This window comes from Heterocephalus glaber, unplaced genomic scaffold (genome assembly GCF_053883595.1).
Source record: "Heterocephalus glaber isolate CG9 unplaced genomic scaffold, H.glaber_assembly_v1.0 deba00001504, whole genome shotgun sequence".
Classification (NCBI taxonomy): Eukaryota; Metazoa; Chordata; class Mammalia; order Rodentia; family Bathyergidae; genus Heterocephalus; species Heterocephalus glaber.
Genome location: NW_028258324.1, coordinates 20,804,395 through 20,832,338, shown reverse-complemented (window position 1 = coordinate 20,832,338; position 27,944 = coordinate 20,804,395). Strand labels below are relative to the sequence as shown.

Below are 27,944 nucleotides of genomic sequence, written 5' to 3'. Positions count from 1 at the left end.
AAAAGACAACCAGTAACATGTAGGTTTTCTTTATCCTCAGCCAATTCAGTTCTCTTCAGATAAATTTGGTTACTGAGCAGTATGTACAGAAATTAAGGTAATTATCTTTCTCTACCCAATAAATTACCACCATTTCTTCCTTTTCACCTTTTTCCTGATCTTCTCTAGCAACATTTTTCCTTTGGTTTGACTAGTTGATCTCAAAAGGTTAAGAACCTAAAATGAGTATCAATTCTTACTGGAATAGCACTTGGGAAACGCAGTTCTAGAAAAGGCAGATTTTTAACTTAAGTGACTTGACAAAGTAAAGTCCATTAACATCCATTCTCAAGGTGACGGTATAGTCCACGTTAATCACTAGGTTAATGGCGCCTTTTGGCTGGATCACATGACCCAGTATGACCCTGGAGTGCTCCTGGCAAACACTGCAAAGCCATGTGCACACACAACGACCCACTTAAGCTTTTAATAAATACAAAGCATATTTTAAACCAGTTCGGCAGAATAAATAAAAGTCTTGCATTTCTATTGGCCTGCATTGCTTCTTGGCTGGCTTAAAGTACTGTTCACGGCATGGCAGACACACAGTTAATTGGTGGCTACTCCAAGCTCTTTAGATTTCAGCACTTCCCTCTCTTCAGGTCTCAGCACTTTTTTTGCAGCAATAATGGAATTCTTCATTAGCATTTGCCACTGTCATGGGACTAACACCCCCAGGGACTGGAGTGATATAACTGGCTTTCTTCTTAACTTCTTCAAAATCCACATCTCCAACCAACTTGGGTTTAGCAGTTACAGGATCTTGAATTCTGTTTATTCCCACATCAATGACCACTGCTCCTTCCTTGATCATATCTGCTGTGATTAGATTTGGAATACCTGCAGCAGATACTACAATATCTGCAAGAATCATGTGTTTCTTCTGTTGTTCTTTAGGAGTGTAGTGATGAGATATTGTAGCAGTGGCATCACCTCCAGGACATTCATGCGCCCCATCTGTGTGCGGTAACATTGCAATGGGCATTCCAACTACATTCTTTCCTAGGATGAGAATGCCTGTTCGCTTAATTATTTCCCATACACCCCACGGGGTAGCTGACAACATGGAATACTGGTCCAAACACATTCGCCCCACATCCTTGTCTGGAGAAACAGCACTGCAGGTCCTTCTCTCATCAGTATGCTCTGGGAGAGGCAGCTGAACAAGGAGGTCATCTACGTTTTCATCATTATTGAGTTTATTTATCAAATTCAACAGCTCTTCTGAAATTGAAGCTGGTTTCACAATTGTCTCGCTGTTGATCCCCACATCTGCAGCTGCCCTGGTTTTGCTGAGGACATACGAGTGACTTGCAGGATTCTCGCCAAACAGAACCATGCTCAGGTGTGGCCGCAGGCATCCTTCCACCTCCTGCTGGACCTCCGGCTTGATCTGCTGGGCCAGTTTCCTTCGGGAAATGACAACAGCTTCATTTCCAACTGCGGCGAGATGGAAGGGGCGATGGAGAAGGTGGCAGCGTTGCGTCGGCGTGAGCAACCGGGGGGGGGGGGGGGGGGGCAAAGCAGACAGGAGAGACGTTGCAGCCGGTGCCCGCGCCTTAAGGTAACTTTGGTTTTTTTAAGGCTTTCAGGTAGTTTCTACATTCCAGTCAGTAAAGTTGTGCCTCAGAGTTTCTACTCTTAGATCTTACGTGTATAGATCTCGTTTTAAAAAATTACTAGAAATCAATATAGGGGACCTCCTGACCTAAAACAATGAAAGAGGCAAGCGTGTGTTGCTTCTTATTCATATAAACACTACACACAAATCAGAAGTGTCCAAAAACAAGCAGAACTTATACAATGCCCAATTAACCAAACATTGTATCACTTATACTAACCTTCTAACTTAACTCAAAGTGTATGTATAAAAGAAGGAGGTAAACAGAAGTGAAATCAAACCTTGAAGAAATAGGTCTGGGGATGGTATTGACAAAAACATAGGAAATCTAGTCCTAGGGGAAAATGGTAAAACTAAAATCATATATGTTATTTTGAAGTGATGAAATAACAGCCAAAGGAGAAATATATATTGGTTATTTGAAAATATATATTGGTTATTTGAAAATTGTGTGGCTAAAATAGTGGACTTTTTAGAAGGAATATGGAAGCAATAACAAATTCATTGCTATTAAAAATAATCATTAAAATTAAACTTAGCATAAAATTTACCCATCAGTTTTTCTATTTATATGCTTATATGTTCTTTGCATGTGTATAAAGTGACTAGGCTTTGATTTGAACTACCACATCCCACCTACCTTAAACTCCTCAAACTAACATTGCCTTCATCTCCAAAGCTTCTGAGGACATGACTTTTCTTCCTATTTAAGTCTACAAGTCTTCAACTTCCCTGAGGGAAGATCCACGCATCAGAACAACTCAGAGTTGTCTGACTCATACAGCCTTTTCTATTTTAGGACAGATCCCTCCAGTAAGACCCACATCAAGTCACTTCACAGGAGATACTGTTTCCTCTTGTGAGTAGAGAAAAGATTACTTAAAAGGTAAGTTTAAATACAATACATCTAGAAGAAAAATAAGTTACTCTTAAATTGTCACATCTTCTTAAATTTTCTAGAATATAGCTCATCAATAAAGGTTAATTTCCCCATATTGTAAAAGCATAAAAAATACCAGACCATGGAACATTTTTTCAAGTAATTAGTATGTACATCATCTGCCACTATCAAATAAAAAAGCATAAACTCCATAAAAGTAAATATATACAAACATATATTTAACAATAAAACATATATGTCATCAAATTTATATTAATTTAAACATGTATGAGATTGTATAGTGTAAACATAAATATGGACAAATTTACTTAATTGTGTAATTAATCAGATAAAGTATATCCTAACAGGAAAAAATCCTATGCAAATTCTACAATTCATTTGCTTAGATTTCAAATTGTTAGAACAAAACAATTTTTGTTATCTTTCTCATAAGAAATTAACTTCATTTTGATGTTTTCAGCATAAGAAATGACTAATCCCAACAGGTTTAAAACAATGTCTTTGCTTGAATCCTGGGCTTCCAAGTTATAAAAGCCAAAATAAATCTCTACAGGAGAAAGTTCTCTTTATTTTTTGAAACTCTTATATTGCAAATGCTGTACATAAAATGTTTTTCTTAATAACCATAGATTTTAATTTCCAAAATGATGTTTGTAGGGAATGCAAATATATGTGGAGAGAAGTTACCTGGTTCATACTTTGGACAAGTGCAAGAAAAAATAATGTTGAATGTTTTGCTTATTTTCTGTGATTTGTTTTCTCATCAGACATCTGGAAACCCTACTGTATATGTTACATTTTAAACTAATAAATTAATAACTTTTGATAGTGGGTTGGAAAAGGGGAGAGAGAAAAATATAGAGATAGATATAGGGAGATTCTCTTAAATTTTAAGCTTAGTGGAAAGAGACCTACAATAGGGTATGAAGTAAAATTACGGCCATTTAAACAGATTGAAAAGATTAGAAATAGACCTACAGAAGTAGGTAAGTCTTCAACAGGCCCAGAAGAATTAAATAGTATGCCTATCAGAAGGAACAACAGAGACAAAGATGCTGATTTTAAGAAATAACCATCAACACGCATGAGAGTAGTAACAGTCTTTGATGTTTGCAAAGTGCATGCCACGTAGAGCATATAGTCTACACAGATCTAATCACTGTGGTACATTTTTCCCTATAGGCTATCCAGGTAATAATATTAAATCATCACCATTTTACAGATGAAGGAATTAAGCTACAAAGACTGCCGGTTTCACAACTCACCTCTAAGAACACTAAGAACTAATAAGTATAGGATCTGGGATTTGAACTGAGGAAGTGATTGTCAAACCCATATTCCTAATCATCACATATTAAGGAGACAGAAAGACAACCAACAACTAAGTAAACAAAGGCTGTATTGTGAAGACTGGCCTGCTTTCTAAAGGGAAGAATTAGTTTGAGCATTTCTTCTGCTGTGTGAGTGTGTGTAATGTGAATTGGAGAGAATATGATTGAATAAAGAGAAAAATTGGCTCTATGCCAACAGCTGTTGACTGTTAGGGTGAATGGGAAGAAGGGGCTTGCTTAGTGAAATGATGCTGCTGAGAAAACAGTGTCAGAACCTGCACCTGCTTGGAGTGCAGTAAATGGAAGCTCAGTTGGCATTCTTTCCTTTGTTTCCTGATGGAAGTTGAAAACTTATACTAGAACTCATTTTGATTGTACGAAGTTTATTGATGCCTGTTTAATCTTGTTTTCAAGTTTTTTATTATTACATGTGTGCAGTACATAATACGTACATTTCTCATGGGGAATTAGTACACGTACATAACATATTTTAATTCTGTTTTCATCTCCTTCCCCTCCTTACCTCCTCCCTCCCTCCATCTCTTTGTCCCTTTCCCTTTTGCAAAAGATCTATTTCCTTACTTCCCATTAACTCTTCTATTTTGCTACGCACTTATGTTGTGGGTTTCTCATAAAAGAAAAACCATGTGATATTTACGCTTTTGTGTCTGATTTATTTTACTTAACATTATGGTCTCAAAATACACCCACTTTCTTTTATATAACTCAAGTTTATTCTTCTTTATGGCAGAGTGGTACTCCACTGTGTATAAATACTGTATTTCTTTATTCATTCATCTGTTGATGGACATAACAGCTTTTAAGACTTAGCTACTATGAATTGTGCTGCTATAAACATGAGCATGTTTGTATCATTGTAATATGGCATCTTTAAATTTTTCAAGAAGACATGGAAAGGAAATAGATAGATCAAAGGGAATTTCTAGTTTTAGTTTTTTGAGGACACTCCATATTGATTTCCATAATGCTCGTACTAGGTTACAGGTCCACCAACAATGTAAACGTGTTTATTTTAAACCCTGAGGCCTCAGCAGCTTTTGTTTTTGTTTGATTTCTTTATAATAATCATACTTTCTGGAGTAAGACAGAATCTCATAGTTATTTTAATTTGCATTTCTCTCATAGAAATGTTGAGCAATTTTTCCATGTATTTATTGGTCATTTGCACTTCTGAAAAGTGTCTATTTCAGTAGCCCGTTTCTTGGCTGGTTCTTTTATTTGGGGGGATCTAAGTTTTTGAGTTTTTTATATATTCTAGATTAGTTTTCTATTTGTGGGATTACTGGCAAAAGCATTTTCCCACTCTATCTGATCTTACATGCTTTTCAGAATTTTCCGTGTGATATTTTGGTTTATTTTTGTTAGTTTTGATCAGTTTGTTAATTCTAGCTTTCAAAGAATTACTGTCATATAACCATTTTTAATAATTTCGTTATTGAAACTCCTGAGCAATATATAAATTGGCATCTGGTATTATTTGCTGCCTCCCAATCTCCCCTACACACTTTTTTAAAGGTACAACTGAACTTTTAGTAATATTATGATCATTAATAGAGAAAGAGTTTTAATTTAAAGCTCAGTACACAGTGGAGGAGAATTAATGGTTTCTGAGCAGGTAAATATTGTCAGAAAACATGAACTAGCTAGATGAAGCATATCAGGTAGATGCTGTGCCGTGAGGTGGAGAGAAGAAATGGGTGATGATAAGGATGAATCAAAGATGCCTGAATTAGGAATCCATGTAATTGGGAGAAGAGTAGTAACATGAATAACATCAACCATAAATATATAAAGACAAATGTGATTAAAAAGAACATAGCAATTGACCATGTTTTGTAAATACACATTTTATAGGCATAATTCTCATGTTATGAAATTGAATTATCCATAACAAATACAAATGCAACCTTAAAATCATTTACTTCGCCGAAGGTACACAACCCTGCTTAAGAAGTTACTTTTAACAAACAAGTTAAATCAGTCTTAGTAATTTAGCTTTTTAAATTGTATACCTGATTCCTCTGTGTTTTTGAGCTGTCTGTACCTAATGCTATGAATAGACAATTATGTGCAATGCCTATTATAAAACACTCCATCGTTAAACTAATACACTACTTGCTGTGTTACCATGGAATTTAACTCTTGATAATAGAACATACAAGCAGTACTAAAATTTAACTTAGAATCAATCCACCTAGTTACTGGGAGTCACTTTATATTCTCTGCTGATAGTCTCCACAAATACATATTCAATAATTAAAATTATAATTCATTCCATAATTGCATATTAGATACTAATCATATGATATTGTCTCACAGGCATAGGTCTTTGAAAATTAAAATTAAGGTCTAATTTTTATCAATTTTCCAAAACAAAAATGCACACTTAATTATGTTTAAATGTGTTTTGATAGTTTTTCAGTGAAATTGATAAATTAAGGATTAGCCTCAACTCTCCTCCTTTAGATCAACAAATATCTAGAAGTCTTGCAAATGCAATAATCTATTGGAACATGTCTGAGTAGTCTGATATTATCTCTTGACAAATTCTTTTGTTCTCTTCTAAGTCAGCTGGATACATGCAACTTCATTTTGTGTCTATAGTAAACATTTCCTATAAAGTGATAACAGATTGCAGCACTAATGTATTGTCTGCATTTACTTTGAATTGTGCATCTTAATTCTTAAATTGTGATAAAATTAGTATGCTTGGTAAGGTTTATTTATTATTTTTGAGAGCAGTAGTAATTTGATTACTCTGATAAAACTCAGCTGAATTTATTACTACAATTTTAGTAAATAATCTGAGTAAATATATGTGTACATAGTTTTTCCATATGAGCAAAATATTTTATTGAATAATTGACAATTCAATAATATTCTCATGTTCATTAAGTTCTTTTTATTTCCACGGTTCTTTCCACTTTATCAAATACAATGCTATTTATATTGAGAAAATATATTCAAATGCTTAAGCCTATTCTATCAGTATCCAATTATTTCATAATTATACCATATTAGCCATGTTAATAGCCGTGTAGTAGCCATAAACATAATGTTTCCTTCCATAGTTCAATATAAGTTCATTTAAGAGATCTACAGAATGATAGGTAACTCACATACCTAACCATGAAGGTAATTATGTCTCTGAAGAAGAAAAAGTTAATGGATTGTTGGAGGAGAATGCAGTGCAGTTCAATAAGCATACCAAAAATCCTAGAGCCAGGTATGGTGGCACACACCTGTAATCTCAGCACTCTGGGAGGCTGAAGCAGGAGGATAGCAAGTTCAAGCCCAGCCTGGACAACTTAGTGACTTAACAAGACCCTGTCTCAAAATAAAAAATAAAAAAGGACTAGGGTTGTAGCTTTGACCAAAGGCCTTGGTTGGGGCTCAGTCCCCAGTACCACCAAAGGGGAAGAAAAAGATAACTAAGAATGAATGGTCGTTAGAATATGGGGGGCCTATTACAGATTCTCAGCTAATCTGATGAGAAGCTATGTGAAGAAAACTCATTCTGAAGCATTTTCTTCCATATGACAAAATGGACTTGGCTTCTTGGCTGCTACTGAGCCTACTCTTGGAAATTGCTCTTGATAGACACTTGCCTGATACACCTTTAAAGTTGCATTAAACTTGCTTTAAAGTTTTCCTCATAATACAATGGGCCTTGGATGCATATCGAATACTTAGGGATCTTTTGAAACATACATTGAGACTTGCCTAAGGCCATTTTAGTAAAAATCTCAGGATGGTAGTTGGAGCAGAATTTGGTGTTTTGTAAGAGATTTCTGTGGTTGAGAATCACTTTATTAACACATAAAGCCAGAAACATCATGTTCTTGTTCTAGTCATCTCTCTGGAGCTCAATTCTACTTCAGACAGAAGTCCACAGACAGGTAAAATCATGTGCTGCCTGAAATACACATTTCAACCTCCACTACTATCATTTCTCTATCATTGCATGCTGGCCTTGAAATACTGAGGCTGACAGTTGCATGTTAGTTGCATATATGCTAAAATCAAGGGTGGGGTATTTAGGGGAAGAAAAAACATATGGCAGATATGATTGTTGAAAATATGTCATTTGGAATGGAAAAAAAAATGATGAAGAGTTCATACATAATGCCCCATAATATAACAGAGAAGAAATAGACCATTTTGTTAGCATTCTGCATAGGGAATAAAAGGCAAAAATCAAGACTCAAATGTGAAAGTGTCGCGAGCCAGACAGCCACTTTATAAAAATACCTGTGGAGGTATCGCATTTAGTACAAGGCTTTATGAAGTAAGATATTGACAGTGACTGTGTTTGATGGGGGTGAGAACAATAGAGTTTGCCTCAAGATCCAAACACATAAACTCCACACCCAATATAATTTTGCAATTAACTGTCAGCTTCTCCTCTTTAACTAAGCTCTTGTTCTGGTCCTCCTGTTTGTCCTTCCTTCACCCCCTCTGTATTCAGTTCTGCTTAATTTACTTATCCTTTCTCTGAATTCAAGAGCATTCTAATACTCTAATCCTTCTGACTAGGACCAGACATTTCCTCATTTCCTTATAGCTGATCTTTATATTAATTACAAACATTCTTAGTTCTTCCCTGTTGTTGTTAAGAGTATGCCCTTCTAAAGCCCTTAAAGTAACTGGCTATTTTTTCTCTTGGTGAGGGGAAGAAGTGGGGAGGGTATGGAGAATGTGGGAAGAGGAAGATTGTTAATGTCTAAAAATCTCTGTTCTTAATTCAAAAGACCTGACAGCTTTTCTCTCTCATGTTTTAATGTATTCTGGAAGATGCCTGCCACCAATAGTGTATTTTCCAGAAATAGCCTTGTTTTTCTTTCTGTATAGTGCTGTATCTTTTTTTCAGCCTGTACTCAGAGCTAACCTGCTGTGTTGGGAAGGGATTGCTGTTCTGTTCTGGGCCTGGGTGGGGAAAAAGCAATTTCTATATCAATTCTAAGTGACAAAACAAAACATCTCCATTAAAAACCATAGGTCCTGTGCATCTTCATATCTGAATCTAAAAAGTTTACTTTTGATGCTTTCATAACTCCTGTTACTTAGACTACACTAAAATTATTGTGGAAATAATGACCTAAATTCCTCCAACATGTTTATTTAGCTATTTCATGAGTAAAAATTTTATACAACAGAATTCCTTTTCAAGTATTACCATATTTCTCAGCCCTACATATAAAAATCTATGATATGGAAAGGTTGATTAAAATTTTAATGAGACCTTTTCTTCCTATTTCACAATATCAGTTAGGAAGAAAAGGTCTAAAGGAGTAGGGGAAGTGGGAGGGGTGGCAAAAAGAAAAGAAGGGAAAAGAAAAAATATGAGAAAAGGAAAAAAATAGAAACAAAGTCTTTGTAAATAGGGAAGGGTGGAGGGGGTGAAGGAGGGCAGGGGAATGGGGAAAAAAACTAAGAACCAAGATACATCATGTAAAGATACAAGATCCCAGTGGTGAAGGTAACCGTATTGTATACCAAAAACGTATCAATAAACTTAATGGAAAAAAATTATAATAAGATGGCTGAATTTGAGAAAATGTTTCTACATTTAGTATAAAACTTAAAATGGAAATCTGGGGCATACTATTTTTTATATAATATTGTGTAGCCTGTTTTCCATAGGACTTCTTGTCTAACATCTTTAGGCACAGGCAAACATCTTATCCAAGTAAAGAATTTCAAGTCTTCCACATTCAAAGTAAAATTTAGAAATTTGCAAAGTGGAATTAGGTCTATTTTGATTAATCAAGAAGCTGCAATGATTGAAATAAATTAAAGATCTGAACTTACTGAGAAATAGAACAGTAACAATACCCTGTAAAAACAGAATGGACATAACTAAACAGTATCAGGAATGAGGGTTCATGAATTTAGATTGAATAGTTTAAAAATCATAAAGTAGTAATAAGAGCAAATTATGTCAATGAATTTGTAAAATTTGATTAAAAGGATATTATCTTGGTAAGTTATTATTACCAAAATAGACACAAGAAGAAAGAGAATACTTCAATTGACTCAGAACCATTTAAGTTTATTAAAACATATTCCTCATGAATTTCTGCTTACTGCATCAAAAAAGTAAAAAGACAACCCATAAAAACAAAGATGAAAAGATAAGCCAAAGAATAGAAGATATATGTATAAATGCAACAATATGGTTCTCAAATTGAGAATATCTGGTTTGATGCTGTGTTCTTTGAGAGAATAAAGAGGCCAGTGAAAAAAACTAGGCAAAATACTTGAACATGAAATTCTGAAAAGCATATCTAAATAAATATTAAACATATAAAATGTTCTCCATTTCACTAGTTATAAAAGAAATGTAAATTAAAACCTCAAAGTGATGCTCCTACAGCTTCATGGAGGTGGCTAAAATGAAAGACTGACAATACTAGGTGTTGACTAGAATGTAAAGCTACTTGAGCTCATACACTACTGGAGGCATCATAAATTAGTTCAACCACTAAAAACTGGCTGTGTTCCCTAAAGCTCCCATATGTGTTCTCTATGACTCACCAATTCTGCTCCCAGGCTTGTGCAAGCATGTGTGTTTGTGTGTCTTGGTATGTATGTGCACAAAAATATTGGGAGAAAGTTCACAGTAGACTTCTTATAAGAAAAAAAATACTTCAACAGCCCAAGTAGTCAGTAACAATAAAATAGATGAATAAACTAAAATATATTCACATGGGAGAATACTATATAATAATGAGAATGGATGATCATTCTCATCACTCAAAATAACACAATAACACAGATGAATCCCTAAGGGCATATTGAGAAAAGAAGCCAAATACAAAACAGTGTATACAGCATAATTTCATTTATATAAAGTTCAAAACTGATTTATATTATTCTAAAGAATGTTTTTATTCACACACACGAGTATGTACACATGAATGTGAATGTTGAATAATCTATGCTGAAATTTTATTCAACCTTTTGTGGACTTTTTTAAAACCAGACCTACAGTTAGCAGTGCAGTGAAACCTGATGGCCTCATAGGAGATTTTCCAAGCAAGAGCTTACAGTCCACCTTGTAAACAAACCAGGCCCTAAACACAAAAAGTTGGCAAATTCCATGAACTTTCTCCTTTTCAGAAGTATACCAAGCCATTTCAACTTCTAAGCAGAAAGAAACTAAACTTGTACTTGAGGGATGCAGCTCCTCCTTCCCAGGCAAGGGAAGAAAACCAGTTTTCTTTCACGTTATGATTTGCTTATTTTCCCTAAGGAGTTGTCAGACGTCAGGGTACCAGAGCCCTTCAAAAGAGCACTTAGATGAGGTGCTGGGAATATTCTAATTTTTCTTGATTTGTTCTAGCTACAAAGCTGTGTTAATTCTGCTATAATAATATATTATCTTCCTCTATTATTTGAATGTATAGGTCAATAAAATTCACTTTAAGAAAGACAAAACTGTGTAACACATAAATAAATTTCAAACAGAACAACATCACCTAAAAAGAGAATCAATAAAAAAAACCTATCCCTGAAAAACACGGTAAACTGAAAATTCTACAGGCAAGTTCCACTAAATTTTTAAAGGAACAGATATTTTTATCTTTATTCTAGAGCATAGAAATACAAAGACAATGCCTCCACTCATTTTCTTCAGGTTAGTATAACTTTGATAGCTAAATGAGACTACAAAAGAGGCCAATCTCACATTTAAATATGTCTTTCACAGGCAGGTCTGCGGACTTGATCCCCAGGTCACCAATCACACTGAAAACACCAATTCAGCCCTCTGCAGACAGGATGATCTGCGGACATGGTCCCAAGGTCGCCAGTTGTGCTGAAAACACTGGACCCCCCTCCCCTCCTTTGGCCTCTTCTCTGTATAGCCACCTGGTTCCACACTACAAAGACACAGAGGACACCAGACCACCATAACACTGTACAGGAGCTAATAAAGTTCTCAGCATTTAAAGAATTCCTGCCCAGAGGTAGGGGCATCTGAGCCACCGCCCCACTGCTCCCTAGCCAGAGGAAGGGGCTTTCTGGCCACCACCCCTACCACCATTCCGAGCCCTTGGCCCACCTCTCCCAGCTCAGAGGAGATGAGCCACTCAGACGTCAACAGCACCCCCTGCCCCTCCCCAGTCGAAATGAGAAAACATGTAAATAAGTCTCAAAACCAGACTTCCAGATCACCTACAGCAACCACAAAGGGAAATGAAATGGAACATTCTGATACTCAACCACCTGGACCCACTGAACTGGCAACAAAAGAGGATCTGGAAAAAATGAAAGCAGAAATAATTTCTCAGATAACAGGAGAAATTGTGTTCCTGGTGCAAGACATGATTAATAAATCTGGAGAAGAGCTCAGGAACATGATGGAATCCCAACATAGGAAACAAATGGAATCCATAAAACAGATGCAAATAGATTTCCAGGACATGAAAAACTCCACTGAATGTCTACACAGCAGAATGAGCCAATGTGAGGACAGAATTTCAGATATAGAAGACAGGATTGCAATTAATGACCAGGAAAATAAAAATTGCTTCAAAATTATAAGGGAACATGAGAAATCAATCCAGCAGCTGCTAGATGATGAAAGAAGAACATAAGACTGATTGGAGTCAATGAAGAAACAGGAGAGAGAGCAGATGACATAAAAAAGTCTCTTGACAGAAGAAATGTCAGAAAACTTCCCAAGCAGGGAAAAAGAGCTTGACATACAGATAAGTGAGGCATATAGGACTTCAAATAACCTTGATAAAAAAAAAAACTACACATAGGCATATAATTGTTAAGATTCCAGAAACTCAATAGAAGAACAAAGTTCTACAAGCAGTTAGAGAAAAGAAACAAATCACATACAAAGGAAAGCCCATCAGAATCACAGCAGACTTCTCAACACAAACCATCAAGGCAAAAAGAGCTTGGAGTGACATATTCCAAGCCCTGAAAGAAAACAGCCTCTAACCCAGATTGATGTACCCTGAAAAATTATCTCTCAAAATTGATGGAGAAATAAGATATTTTCATGACAAAGAGCACCTTAGGAACTTCATGAATACCAAACCAGCACTCCAAAGAATTTTACACAATATCCTACGAACAGACATTGAGGATCACAACCCCAGGAAGCAAAGCAGAATGAACCCATTTGGCATGACAAGAAATTAAAAATAAAGGGGGAGAACCCAACAAAAAGAAAAAGTCATGGCAAAGGTAAGTCAATACGTTTCAGTTATAACCATCAACATTAATGGTCTCAATTCACCAATCAAAAGAAATAGACTGGCAGAATGGGTCAAGAAGCAAAATCCAACAACATGCTGCATACAAGAAACACACTTCATTCAAAAGGAAACTCATAGACTGAAAGTGAAAGGGTGGAAAACAATACTGCATGTGACAGAAACCTGAAAAAAAGCAGGAGTAGCTATGCTCGTGGCAGATTAAGTAGACTTCAAACCAACACTGATTAAGAGAGATGAAGAAGGACACTACATCCTTAAAAAGGGAACAATCCAAGAGGAAGAGATAACAAACATAAATATGTATGCACCAAACACTAATGCACCCAACTATATAAAACAAATACTAATGGACATGAAAAGTCATATATGCACTAATACAATTGTAGTGGGGGACCTCAACACCCCACTGTCACAAATAGATAGACCAACTAGACTAAAAATAAGTAATGAAATACTAGAACTCAATCGAACTCTTGAACATATGAACTTAACAGATGTTTACAGAGTCTTCCACCCCACACAATCAGAATACACATTCTTCTCAGCTGCACATGGGTCATTCTCCAAAATCGACCACATACTCACACATAGAACATGTTTAAGTAAGTGCAAAGGAATTGAAGTTATCCCCTGTATATTATCAGACCATAGTGCAATGAAATTGGAGATCCATAGCAAAAGAAACTCAACAAATTTCATAAACACCTGGAAAGTGAACAACACACTTCTGAATAACCAATGGGTCACAGAGGAAATTAAAGAAGAAATCTGACAGTTTCTTCAATTAAATGACAACAACAGTACAACATATCGGAATCTATGGAACACAATGAAAGCAGTCTTACAAAGGAAATTCATAGCAGTGAATGTACATATTAGGAAAACAGAATGAGCCCAATTAAACGACCTGATGATGAACCTCAAGCTTCTAGAAAAAGAAGAGCAGGACAACCCCAAAGCTCATACAAGGGAGGAAATTATAAAGATCAGAGGAGAAATCAATGCAATGGAGACTAAGAGAAAAATACAAAAATATCAATGAAGCCAAGAGTTGGTTCTTTGAAAGAATCAACAAAATTGACAAACCTCTAGCCAACCTTGTCAGAAAAAGGAAAGAAAAGGCCCAAATCCATGCAATTAGGAATGAAAAGGGTAAAATTACAACAGATCCAGCAGAAATCCAGAGGACCATCAATACCTACTTCCAGAACCTATACGCCAATAAGATGGACAACACAGAAGAAATGGACAGATTTCTAGATACATATGAATTACCAAAGTTGAATGAAGAAGGCCAAAAAATTCTGAACAACCCAATATCAACCAATGAAATTGAAAATGTAATTAAAAATGTATCAACTAAGGAAAGCCCGGGCCCCGATGGCTTCACTGTTGAATTCTACAAGACATTTAGAGAGGAACTACTGCCACTACTGTTTAAACTCTTCAATGAAATTGAAAGGGAAGCAATACTCCCAAATTCAGTCCTGGAAGCAAGCATCACCTTGATCCCCAAAGCAGAGAAAGACACAATCAAAAAGGAGAACTATAGGCCAATCTCACTAATGAGCATAGATGCAAAAATCCTTAATAAGATAATGGCTAACAGAATGCAGAAAATCATCGAGAAGATCATACACCCTGACCAAGTGGGATTCATCCCAGGAATGCAGGGATGGTAGAACATACGCAAATCAATCAATGTAACACACTATATCAAGAGAGCCAAGGACAAAAACCATATGATCAACTCCATAGATGCTGAAAAAGCATGTGACAAAATCTAACATGCACTTATGATAAAAACCCTATGAAAAATTGGAATAGATGGTCTCTACCTCAAACTGATAGAAGCCATCTATGAAAAACCAACAGCCAATATCATACTAAATGGTCAAAAACTGAAATCCTTCACACTAAAATCAGGAACAAACAAGGATGTCCACTATCACCAATCTTGTTCAATATAGTTTTGGAAACATTAGCAATAGCAATTAGACAAGAGAAAGAAATAAAATGAATAAAGATAGGAAATGAAGTCAAATTGTCATTATTTGCAGATGACATGATACTCTATATAGAAGACACAAAGAACTTCACCTAAAGTCTTCTAGACTTAATAAGCAAATTCAGTCCAGTAGCTGGTTACAAGGTCAACACACAAAAATCAATAGCTTTCCTCTACATGAATGACAGACTCACTGAGAGAGAAATAGGGCAAATGATTCCTTTCACAATAGCATCCAAAAAAATGAAATACCTAGGAATCAACCTAATGAAAGAAATCAAAGACCTCTTCTCTGAAAACTATGGCACTCTGAAAAGAGAGATTGAAGATGATATCAAAAAATGAACAGACATCCCCTGCTGCTGGGTAGGAAGAATCAACATAGTGAAAATGACCATTCTTCCAAAACTGCTATATAGAATCAGTGCAATCCCAATTGAAATTCCAGCAGCATACTTCATGGACCTTGAGAAAACAATCCAAAAATTCATTTGGAACAAGAAGAGACCCGGAATAGCAAAAGCATTTCCAGGTAACAGAGACATGGCAGGGGATATCACAATCCCCAACCTACAACTCTACTACAAAGCTACTGTGATAAAAACAGCATGGTACTGGCAAAGAAACAGACTTGAGGACCAGTGGAACAGATTAGAAGATGCAGAAACAACTCCAGACACACTCAGCCATCTCATCTTTGACAAAGAAGCCAAACACCAACACCCTCAACTGGAGGAAAGATAGCCTCCTTAATAAATGGTGCTGGCAAAGTTGGGTTTCAACTTGTCAAAGATTAAAACTAGACCTATATCTCTCATCATGCACTAAACTAAAATCAAAATGGATTAAAGATCTAAATATTAAAATAAAATGCTCAACCAGTTGGAACAGAGGTTAGGTAGAACTCTTGAAGACATTGGTGTAGGAAAAGATTTTATGAACAAAACCTCAGTTGCCCATGAACTAGCACAAACAATCAACAAGTGGGATCTCTTCTTATTAAAAAGCTTCTGCACAGCAAGAGAAACCACCAGCATTGTAAAGAGACAACCCACAATGTGGGAAAAAATCTTCAACTGCTTTTCTTCAAATGTTTACTCTCTCGAATCTATGAAGAACTTTAGAAGATCAGACCTCCTAAATTTAAAGACCCAATCTGAAAATGGGCATCTGAAATGAACAGACATTTCTCACACCAAGAAGTAGAAATAGCAAATAAATACTGAAAAAATGTTCAACATCACTGATCATTCGAGAGATGCAAATGAAAACAAAGCTGAGATTCCACCTCACTCCAGAAAGAATGGCTGCTATCATGAAATCAACCAATAACAAATACTGGTGGGGCTGAGGGGAAAGAGGAACCCTGCTCCACTGCTGGTGGGAGTGTAGGTCGGTGCAACCACTGTGGAAATCAGTACGGAGATACCTCAAAGAACTAGGAGTGGAAGTCCCATTTGACCCCACTACTCCACTGCTGGGGGTCTTCCCCAAAGAATTAAAAGAATCATACCACAGTGATATATGTGCACCCATATTCATAGCAGCACAGTTTGTGATAACTAAAACTTGGAAACAGCCCAAATGCCCAACAACTGGAGACTGGATAAAGAAAATGTGGTTTTTTCTATAAAATGGAGTACTACTCAGCCATAAAAAATGAGAAATTAGAGACATTTATAGCTAAGTGGATGCACATTGAGGCGATTCTCTCAAGTGAAATAAATAGGAGACACATGTATAAATACCAAATAGCTTCTCTGGTGTGAGAAACTGAAAGTGTAAGTAAGGACTCAAATGTATAATAGGTAATGTGAAATAGGAAGAAAAGGGGCAAAGGGGAAGGAAGTGGGAGGGGTAGGGGAAAGGAAAGAAGGGTATGGAATTAATATGAGAAAATGGAAAAATAGGAACAAAATCTTTGTAAATAGGGAGGACTGGAGGGGTTGAAGGGAGGGCTGGGCAAGGGTGAAAAATAAGAACCAAGAGAGACTATGTAAAGGAGCAAATTTCCAAAGATGAATGTCATTATATTGTTTACCTAAAATGTACCAATCATTAGAAAGCATAATCGGTAATGCAAAATAGGAAGAAAATGTCCACAGGGGGAGGGGCAGGGGAAAGGAAAGAAGGGAAAGGAAAAATGCTGAGAAATGGAAAAAATGGAAATAAAGTCTTTGTAAATAGGGAAGGGTGGAGGGGGTGAAGGGAGGGCTAGGAATGGGGAAAAAATAAGAACCAAGATGTATCATGTAAAGGTACAAGTTCCCAATGAGAAATGTAATTGTTTTGTATACCTAAAATGTACCAATAAAAGAATTTTTAAAAAATAAAATAAAAAAATAAAAAATTTGTCTTTCAAATTCTTTTCAAAAACTTAAATTTAGGACGTAAATTAACAAAGAACAGAGGAAGGTTACAGAAGCAAAACAAACAATACATAAAATTCATGTAGCTAAAATTAGAATTTAGATTCAGTCCATTTTATAGACACCCTCTGTGTGAAGCCTCATAATTTAAGTATTCGAGTTCATAATTTTAGAATCTCAGGAATATCTAATGATGCATGTAAATCTTGCACAACACATTTTTTCAAAGAAACTATGAAAGGTCTGCTTTTCCTATTCTCCAGTTTCTCTTGTATGACCTGGTCTGTTTAAGGTCAGGTTTCTCTATTCACCAGACTCCAACAGAGGGCAAAGCCTGTCAAGGAGACAGACTGCTCCAAATCAGAGAAGTGCATGCTTGTGCCTAGGCACAGGGCTTCCCAGAGGGTAAGCCAAAAGCAGCTGCAGCACCTGGGAACTTATTAGAAATGGATGTTTTTAGGGCTCATGCTAGTTCCACGAGGGTAGGCCCAACATGCTGTTTCAAGCTCTCTGATGCCCTTTAAAGACCAAGAACTGCTGTCTAAGTGCAATAATTTTTGCTGACTGGGCAACGTCTGTATAAAAGTCACATCTTTCTATTTAGTTCCAGAGGGGGGAAAAAAACAGAGTAAGGAACTGTTAAAAGGAAATGTGCTCCCTTACAAAAGAACATTTAAACAGAAACAGAGAGAACTGAACCCCATATTTAGCTTTTCTAAAGATATGAGAGCATCGTGAGGTTCAAAAACAACTTGTGCAAATTTATTCTGAGTTACTTTGAATGAAAAATTTTCAAACCCTTTTATTTTGAATTATATGACAATATATAGTTATTATAGACAAGGTAATATACATAAGGGCAATATGGGCAAAATAATGCATTATCCACAAATCATCTCTAAAAAGATTTATAAATTAATTTAATAATGTGTTTTAATAATTAGGAAAGCACATTCTATGCCACTACTCATTTGCTCCAGAATTTTCCTGACTATAAGTTTTATAATGCCTAAAGTCTGCACTCAAGATTTTAAATAAAAATGGTATCATGTATTTTATGTGACATATATTTTATGTAAAGATAAAAACTACAATAAGGCTATTTACATTACTTTGTATATCAATATATTTTCTTCTCCCAACTTTAAATGTTTATGTTTTGTCTCTTAAATGTGTCATAATTGTCTGCTATTGTTGGACATAGAATATTCTCAATTGTTTACTATTATAGCACAAACATAATGAAGTTTTTTCTAACAACTACCTGCTTATATTCTAAAAGTAGAAAGCTAGTGAAAGCTTTGTTTTCATTTCATTCTTTCTCTCATCTCTCTCTTTCTCTCTGGTCTTTTCTTGTATTATAAATAGTATTATTTTAAGAATTGTTCATTCTCTATTTACTGTTTAATACATAAAAAATAGAAAAGTTTGACACATTGACATTTTATCCAGTGACTTTGTCATTTATATAATTTTCATAATTTATCTTAGATTCTGTTTTATTTTTTATGACTATGATTATGCTAGCAGCAAATGCTGAGTTTTTTTAAAATTCTCAATACTCATGCTTTAACTTTTTATTGATTTATTGCCCTGCCCAGAACACCCATTGAAATGTTAAATAAAAGTGGTGATAATGAACAGGCTTATTTTGTTTCTCTCCTCTCCCACCTGTAGTCTGCTATGGATGAATGCCTTCTGAATCTTCCAAGTTGAGGCAGAGGATGAGTGAGGAGGGATAGACAAGGTCAGGATTGATTGGCCTGGCTTACTCTGCCATTGGCTTGCTTTCACCTCATCAGAACACATACTTTAGTCTGATTCAGGACTTTTTGGTGATTCTGAAACATTGAGAATCTCTCTTGCCCACCTCTGAGGCAGGCAGCATCTCTGCCAGCCCTGCCCTTGGCTTCCCTATAATGTCACACAGATTTCAACTGTTTGGCTCTCATTCTCATCAGTCAACCAGGAAACCCTCTTCCTTGCAATCCCTGTGAGATGGCTCTAGGCCAGCTCCCCTCCTATGTAGCCCATACCTGCTCCATAGGAACCACCCTGAGCTTTTGCACCTTCCAAGAGTGAAAGTGCTCCCATTTCTAAAGAGCCATCTTTTCCTGCTTTGCCATCAAAGCACCCACCAGCCTGTCTCTCATTGCAGGCTTTTCAAGCTGTAGGTCTAGAATTGGTAGCTAAACTTCATCTACCCCAGAACAACAGATCAGAAGCCTAAGTGGTTTCTTTCAGGTCCTTCTCATCGGGCTTGAATGAAGATGAACCTGTCCTGGTCCATTCATGCACAGCACTGAGGGGACAGAAGACAATGACAATGCAGTTCTTGGATATTTTCCAAAGACATTCTGTCTCCATCTTATATTTAAAGTGGGAGTTGAGCTAAAGATAAACAATTATCTGCCCCGCTGTTCCAGAAATCTAAGATAGTCCCAGGAAATACTAAGAATGCAGCAGCAACAAAGAAAAAGGAATCTTGTCTTACTATTGCATTTTAGGCACATATAAACCTTTAGCTCATAGTTTTATATTGGTTTTTGTTTTACAAAAATTCATACTAGTAATTCTTTTTTTTAAATTTTTAAATATTATTTTATTGGTACATTTTAGGTATACAATATAATGACATTCATCTTTGGAAATTTGTGCCTTTACATAATCTCTTTTGGTTATTATTCCCCCTTCACCTGGCCTCCCTTCAACCCCTCCATCCCTCCCTATTTACAAAGATGTTGTTTCCAGTTTTCCTTTTTCTCATATTAACTCCATTCCCTTCTTGCCTTTCTCCTACCCCTCCCATTTCCCCTTCCCCTTTGCCCCTTTTCTTCCTATTTTACATTATCTATTATACCTTTTAGTCCTTCTTTGCACTTTCAGTTTCTCACACTAGAGAAACTATTCAGTATTTACATGTTTGTCCTGTTTATTTCACTTGTATTGCCATAATGTGCATCCATTTAGCTAATTTCTCATTTTTAATGGCTGAGTAGTACTCCATTTTATTAAAAAAACACATTTTCTTTATCCAGTCTCCAGTTGATGGGCATTTGGGCTGCTTCAAAGTTTTAGCTATTAAAAATTGTGCTGCTACGAACATGGGTACACATATATCACGGTGGTATGATTCTTTTAATTCTTTCAGGAAGATTTCCAGCAGGGAAATAGTTGGATCAAATGAGACTTTCAGTCCTACTTCTTTGAGGCATCTCCATACTGATTTCTTTTTTTTTTTTTTTTTTGGTATTAAATTCTTTTATTGGTACTTTGTAGGTATACAACAAAATTACATTTCTCATTGGGAATTGTACCTTTACATAATGCATCTTGGTTCTTATTTTTTCCCCATTCCTAGCCCTCCCTTCATGCCCTCCACACTTCCCTATTTACAAAGACTTTATTTCCATTTTTTCCATTTCTCAGCATTTTTCCTTTCCCTTCTTTCTTTTCCCCTGCCCCTCCCACTACCCCTACCCCTTTGGACCTTTTCTTCCTATTTTACATTATTGATTATTCATTCTAATCATTGGTACATTTTAGGTAGACAATATAATGACATTCATCATTGGAAATTTGCACCTTTACATAGTCTCTCTTGGTTCTTATTTTTCACCCTTGCCCAGCCCTCCCTTCAACCCCTCTAGTCCTCCCTATTCACAAAGATTTTGTTCCTATTTTTCCATTTTCTCATATTAACCCCATTCCCTTCTATCCTTTTCCCTAGCCCTCCCACTTCCTTCCCCTTTGCCCCTTTTCTTCCTATTTCACATTACCTATGATACATTTAGTCCTTATTTACACTTTCAGTTTCTCACACCAGAAAAACTATTTGGTATTTACACATGTGTCTCCTATTTATTTCACTTAAGAGTATCACCTCAATGTGGATCCACTTAGCTATAACTGTCTGTAATTTCTCATTTTTTTATGGCTGAGTAGAACTCCATTTTATAGAAAAAACCACATTTTCTTTATCCAGTCTCCAGTTGTTGGGCATTTGGGCTGTTTCCAAGTTTTAGCTATTACAAACTGTGCTGCTATGAACATGGGCTCACATATATCACTGTGGTATGATTTTTTTAATTCTTTGGGAAAGATCCCCAGCAGTGGAATAGCTGGGTCAAATGGGACTTCCAGTCCTAGTTCTTTGAGGTATCTCCATACTGATTTCCACAGTGGTTGCACCAGTCTACACTCCCACCAGCAGTGGAGCAGGGTTCCTCTTTCCCCACAGCCCCGCCAGCATTTGTTATTGGTTGATTTCATGATAGCAGCCATTCCTTCTGGAGTGAAGTGGAATCTCAGTGTTGTTTTCATTTGCATCTCTTGAATGACCAGTGATGTTGAACATTTTTTCATGTATTTATTTGCTATTTCTACTTCTTTGTGTGAGAAATGTCTGTTCATTTCAGATGCCCGTTTTTGGATTGGGTCGTTAAATTTAGGAGGTCTGATCTTTTCAAGTTCTTTATAGATTCGAGATAGTAGACCTTTTGTGAGGAAGAGCAGGTGAAGATTCTTTTTCCACATTGTGGGTTGTCTCTTCACACTGCTGGTGGTTTCTCTTGCTGTGCAGAAGCCTTTTAATAAGAAGAGATCCCATTTGTTGATTGTTTGTGCTAGTTCATGGGCAAGTGAGGTTTTGTTCATAAAATCTTTTCCTACACTGATGTCTTCAAGACTTCTACCTAACGTCTGTTCCAACTGGTTCAGAGTTTCTATTTTCATATTTAGATCTTTAATCCATTTTGATTTTAGTTCAGTGAATGGTGAGAGATACAGGTCTAGTTTTAATCTTTGGTAAGTTGAAGCCCAATTTTTCCAGCACCATTCATTAAAGAGGCTATCTTTCCTCCAGTGAGGGTGTTTGGCTCCATTGTCAAAGATGAGATGGTTGAGTGTGTCTGGTGTTGTTTCTGCATCTTCTAATCTGTTCCACTGGTCCTCAAGTCTGTTTCTTTGCCAGTACCATGCTGTTTTTATCACAGTAGTTTTGTAGTAGAGTTGCAGGTTGGGGATTGTGATACTCCCTGCCATGTCTCTGTTACCTAGAATTGCTTTTGCTATTCTAGGTCTCTTCTTATTCCAAATGAATTTTTGAATTGTTTTCTCAAGGTCTATGAAGTATGCTGCTGGGATCTCTGTTGGAATTGCATTAAATCTACATAGCAGTTTTGGAAGTATGGCCATTTTCACTATATTAATCCTTCCTACCCAGGCGCAGGGGATGTCTGTCCATTTTCTGATATCATCTTCAATCTCTCTTTTCAGAGTGCCATAGTTTTCAGAGAGGAGGTCTTTGATTTCTTTCATTAGGATGATTCCTAGGTATTTCATTTTTTTGGATGCTATTGTGAAAGGAATTATTTGCCCTATTTCTCTCTCAGGGAGTCTGTCATTCATGTAGAGGAAAGCTATTGATTTTTGTGTGTTGACCTTGTAACCAGCTCTTGACTGAATTTGGTTATTAAGTCTAGAAGACTTTTGGTGGAGTTCTTGGGGTCTTCTATATAAAGCATCATGTCATCTGCAAATAATGACAATTTGACTTCTTCATTACCTATCTTTATTCCTTTTATATCTTTTTCTTGTCTAACTGCCCTGGCTAAGGTTTTCAGAACTATATTGAACAAGATTGGTAATAGTGGACATCCTTGTCTTGTTCCTGATATTAGTGTGAAGGATTTCAGCTTTTGACCATTTAATATGATATTGGTTGTTGGTTTTTCATAGATAGCTTCTATCAGTTTGAGGTAGAGACCATCTATTCCAATTTTTTGTAGGGTTTTTATCATAAATGTATATTAGATTTTGTCAAATGCTTTTTCTGTATCTATGAAGTTAATTATATGGTTTTTGTCCTTGGCTCTGTTGATATAGTGTATTACATTGATTGATTTTCATATATTGAGCCATCCCTGCATCCCTGGGATGAATCCCACTTGATCAGGGTATATGATCTTCTCAATGATCTTTCTGCATTCTGTTTGCCATCATCTTATTAAGGATTTTTGCATCTATGTTCATTAGTGAGATTGGCCTATAGTTCTCCCTTTCGTTTGGGTCTTTCTCTGCTTTGGGGATCAAGGTGATGCTTGCTTCCAGAAGTGAATTTGGGAGTATTGCTTCCCTTTCAATTTCATTGAAGAGATTAAACAATAGTGGCAGCAGTTCCTCTCTAAATGTCTTGGAGAATTCAGCAGTGAAGCCATCAGGGCCTGGGCTTTTTCTTAGTTGATAAGCTTTTTATTACATTTTCAATTTCATTGGTTGATATTGGGTTGTTCAGAATTTTTTGGTCTTCTTCGTTCAATTTTGGTAATTCATATGTATCTAGAAATCTGTCCATTTCTTCTGTGTTGTCCATCTTATTGGCGTGTAGGTTCTGGAAGTAGGTATTGATGATCCTCTGGATTTCTGCTGGATCTGTTGTAATTTTACCCTTTTCATTCCTAATTGCATGGATTTGGGCCTTTTCTTTCCTTTTTCTGACAAGGTTGGCTAGAGGTTTGTCAATTTTGTTGATTCTTTCAAAGAACCAACTCTTGGCTTCATTGATATTTTTGTATTTTTCTCTTAGTCTCCATTGCATTGATTTCTCCTCTGATCTTTATAATTTCCTCCCTTGTATGAGCTTTGGGGTTGTCCTGCTCTTCTTTTTCTAGAAGCTTGAGGTTCATCATCAGGTCGTTTAATTGGGCTCATTCTGTTTTCCTAATATGTACATTCACTGCTATGAATTTCCTTTGTAAGACTGCTTTCATTGTGTTCCATAGATTCCAATATGTTGTACTGTTGTTGTCATTTAATTGAAGGAACTGTCAGATTTCTTCTTTAATTTCCTCTGTGACCCATTGGTTATTCAGAAGTGTGTTGTTCACTTTCCAGGTGTTTATGAAATTTGTTGAGTTTCTTTTGCTATGGATCTCCAATTTCATTGCACTATGGTCTGATAATATACTGGGGATAACTTCAATTCCTTTGCACTTACTTAAACATGTTCTATGTGTGAGTATGTGGTCGATTTTGGAGAATGACCCATGTGCAGGTGAGAAGAATGTGTATTCTGATTCTGTGGGGTGGAAGACTCTGTCAACATCTGTTAAGTTCATTTGTTCACGAGTTCAATTGAGTTCTAGTATTTTGTTGCTTATTTTTTGTCTAGTTGATCTGTCTACTTGTGACAGTGGGGTGTTGAAGTCCCCCACTACAATTGTATTAGTGCATATATGACTTTTCATGTCCATTAGTATTTGTTTATATAGTTGGGCACACTAGTGTTTGGTGCATAGATATTTATGATTGTCATCACTTCCTCTTCGATTCTTTCCTTTACAAGGATGTAGTGTCCTTTTTCGTCTCTCTTAATCAGTTTTGGTTTGAAATCTACTTGATCTGCCAAGAGCATAGCTACTCCTGCTTTTTTTCAGGTTCCTGTTGCATGGAGTATTGTTTTCCACCCTTTAACTTTCAGTCTATGAGTTTCCTTTTGAATGAAGTGTGTTTCTTGAATGCAGCATCTTGTTGGATTTTGCTTCTTGACCCGTTCTGCCAGTCTATTTCTTTTGATTGGTGAATTGAGACCATTAATGTTGATGGTTATAACTGAAACATATTGACTTGTCATTGCCATGACTTTTTCTTTTTGTTGGGTTCTCCCCTTTTACATTTAATTTCTTGTCATGCCAGATGGGTTCATTCTGCTTTGCTTCCTGGGGTTGTGATCCTCAATGTCTGTTTCTAGAATATTGGGTAAAATTCTTTGGAGTGCTGGTTTGGTATTCACGAAGTTCCTAAGATGCTCTTTGTCATGAAAGTATCTTATTTCTCCATCAATTTTGAAAGATAATTTTTCAGGGTACATCACTCTGGGTTGGAGGCCGTTTTCTTTTAGGGCTTGGAATATGTCACTCCAAGCTCTTCTTGCCTTGATGGTTTGTGTTGAGAAGTCTGCTGTGATTCTGATGGACTTTCTTTTGTATGTGATTTGTTTCTTTTCTCTGACTGCTTGGAGAACTTTGTTCTTCTGTTGGGTTTCTGGAATCTTAACAATTATATGCCTATGTGTAGATTTTTATTTGGAGTCCTATATGCCTCACTTATCTGTATGTCAAGCTCTTTTCCCCTGCTTGGGAAGTTTTCTGCCATTATTTCTGTGAAGAGATTTTTTATGTCATCTCCACTCTCTCCTGTTTCTTCATTGAGCCCAATCAGTCTTATGTTATTCTTCTTTGCATCATCTAGCAGCTGCTGGATTGATTTCTCATGTTCCCTTATAATTTTGAAGCAATTTTTCTTTTCCTGGTCACTACTTGCAATCTTATCTTCTACATCTGAAATTCTGTCCTCACATTGGCTCATTCTGCTGTGTAGACATTCAATGGAGTTTTTCATGTCCTGCAAATCTATTTGCATCTCTTTTATGGATTCCATTTGTTTCCTATGTTGGGATTCCATCATGTTCCTGAGCTCCTCTCTAGATTTATTAATCATGTCTTGCACTAGGGGCACAATTTCACCTGTTATCTGAGAAATTATTTCTGATTTCATTTTTTCCAGATCCCCTTTGGTTGCCAGTTCAGTGGGTCCAGGTGGTTGAGTATCAGAGTGTTCCGTCTCATTTCCCTTTGGGGTTGCTGTAGGTGATCTGGAAGTCTAGTTTTGAGACTTATTTATGTGTTTTCTCATTTCGACTGGGGCAGGGGGCTTTTATCGCCTGCATGGATTACCTCCTCTGAGCTGGGTGAGGTGGGACAGGGGCCGGGAGCAGCGGTAGGGATGGTGACCCAAAAGCCCTTTCCTGTGGGCTGGGAGCAGCGGGAGGGATGGTGGTTGGGAAGCCCCTTCCTTTGGACCAGGAGCAGTGGGATGGTGGCTCAGAAGCCCCTCCCTCTGGGCTGGGAACAGCGGGACTCAGTACCTAGGTCTGGTGTTCTGGTGTTGTCTGGGTCTTTGTAGTGTGGAACCAGGTGGCCGCCTGTCTGCAGCGGGGTGACTCGGCATCCTCTGCACAACCCAGGACCTCGGCAGGGTGTGCACAGACCTTCCTGTGTGCAGCGGGCCGATTAGGCGCATTCTGCATGACTATTAGTAATTCTTAATAATTAAGATAACCTAATCATTTATCCTAATTGCTAATATTTTCCCAATTTAATATGTCAGTGTTATCCATTTTTATTATCTGAATTACAAAAAACACATGTAGTAGTTTAAATAGAAAGCATTGTACATAAAAACTTGTATTCAGTTAGCATTTAGTAAACAATGCCAATAACAGTATACATAAAACAAATCATATAAAACCAATGTAAAGTCAATTTATATTCAAAAATTATAGAGTTCTAGCATCATATGTTGCTTTGTCTAAAGATAAATACTTTGTCTAAAGACATATATTGTGATAAACTACTGAATTTTGAACTTCACTGTGGTTGCCTAGGGGTAGATGTACATTTGTGAACAAGGTAGATGCATTAAGCTCCAGTGTTGAGGATTGGTGTTTTAACTTAAAACACTGCCCAAGGTCACTTAATTCTTAGCCCATAATTACAATGCTGGAATCATGCATCCTATACTGGCACCTACTTAGTAGGAAGATTATTGTTGTTAAGGCAAGATAAAATGAATAATGGTTCTCTGTCCTTTAACCTCTTTTGGTTAGCTAAGGAGGAATATGGTAGGTGTGCAAACAATCTCTCTTGCATAATAATATTGTATTCTTATTTGAAAAGACTTAGCTGGCCTACATCTTAGGCCACATGAAGGTACAGAATTAGCCCTTTTAATGCTATAGCTCAAGACACCTCTGCAGTTCTTCTGTATAAAGAGCTAATATTATTCCTTAATGACTCTACCTTCCAACAGAGTCCATGTTTGAAATCTTAGTACAAGTCTTCTGAAAGGGGAGGAACATTAAATCTTTTGTTCTATACTCATTAACTTTTAAAATATGCACTAAAAGAACAGAATGGTCTGTTAAATAGTCTTTTTTAAAATCCATTTGTCTTTCTTACACCCTAATTAGGTCAAATCCCCTGATGGTAGAAAACTTAAAAATACCTCCTCACCTTTCTCAATCTACTCCTATTATTTGTAGAAAAGGTGATGTTCTAAATTGCTTCAGTGTACAGACTGGGCGAGAATTTACTCGAGATAGTTATCCAAATTTTTCATTTCAGAAAATAATGTCTTTTCAGTCAGGAAAAATAATAATGGAGGAGTAATATTTCTTTGTTGATGTTGCATTTTCAGAAACATAAACTAAAATCACAACATACAGAGATGTCTGTATTCAGGCCCTGGGACTCACCTTCCTCAAGTACCCCTTCCTATTAATACCTCTCCAGGTTTTTAAACATAGGAACTTCTGCAGCCCTTTTCCACTTTGTAACATTTATCTTTGACTCCAT

General features: G+C 36.5%; 1 pseudogene; it reads right to left on the bottom strand.

Moving 5' to 3' along the window:
- Positions 1 to 27,944, bottom strand: LOC101698128 (bifunctional methylenetetrahydrofolate dehydrogenase/cyclohydrolase, mitochondrial pseudogene; annotated as a pseudogene).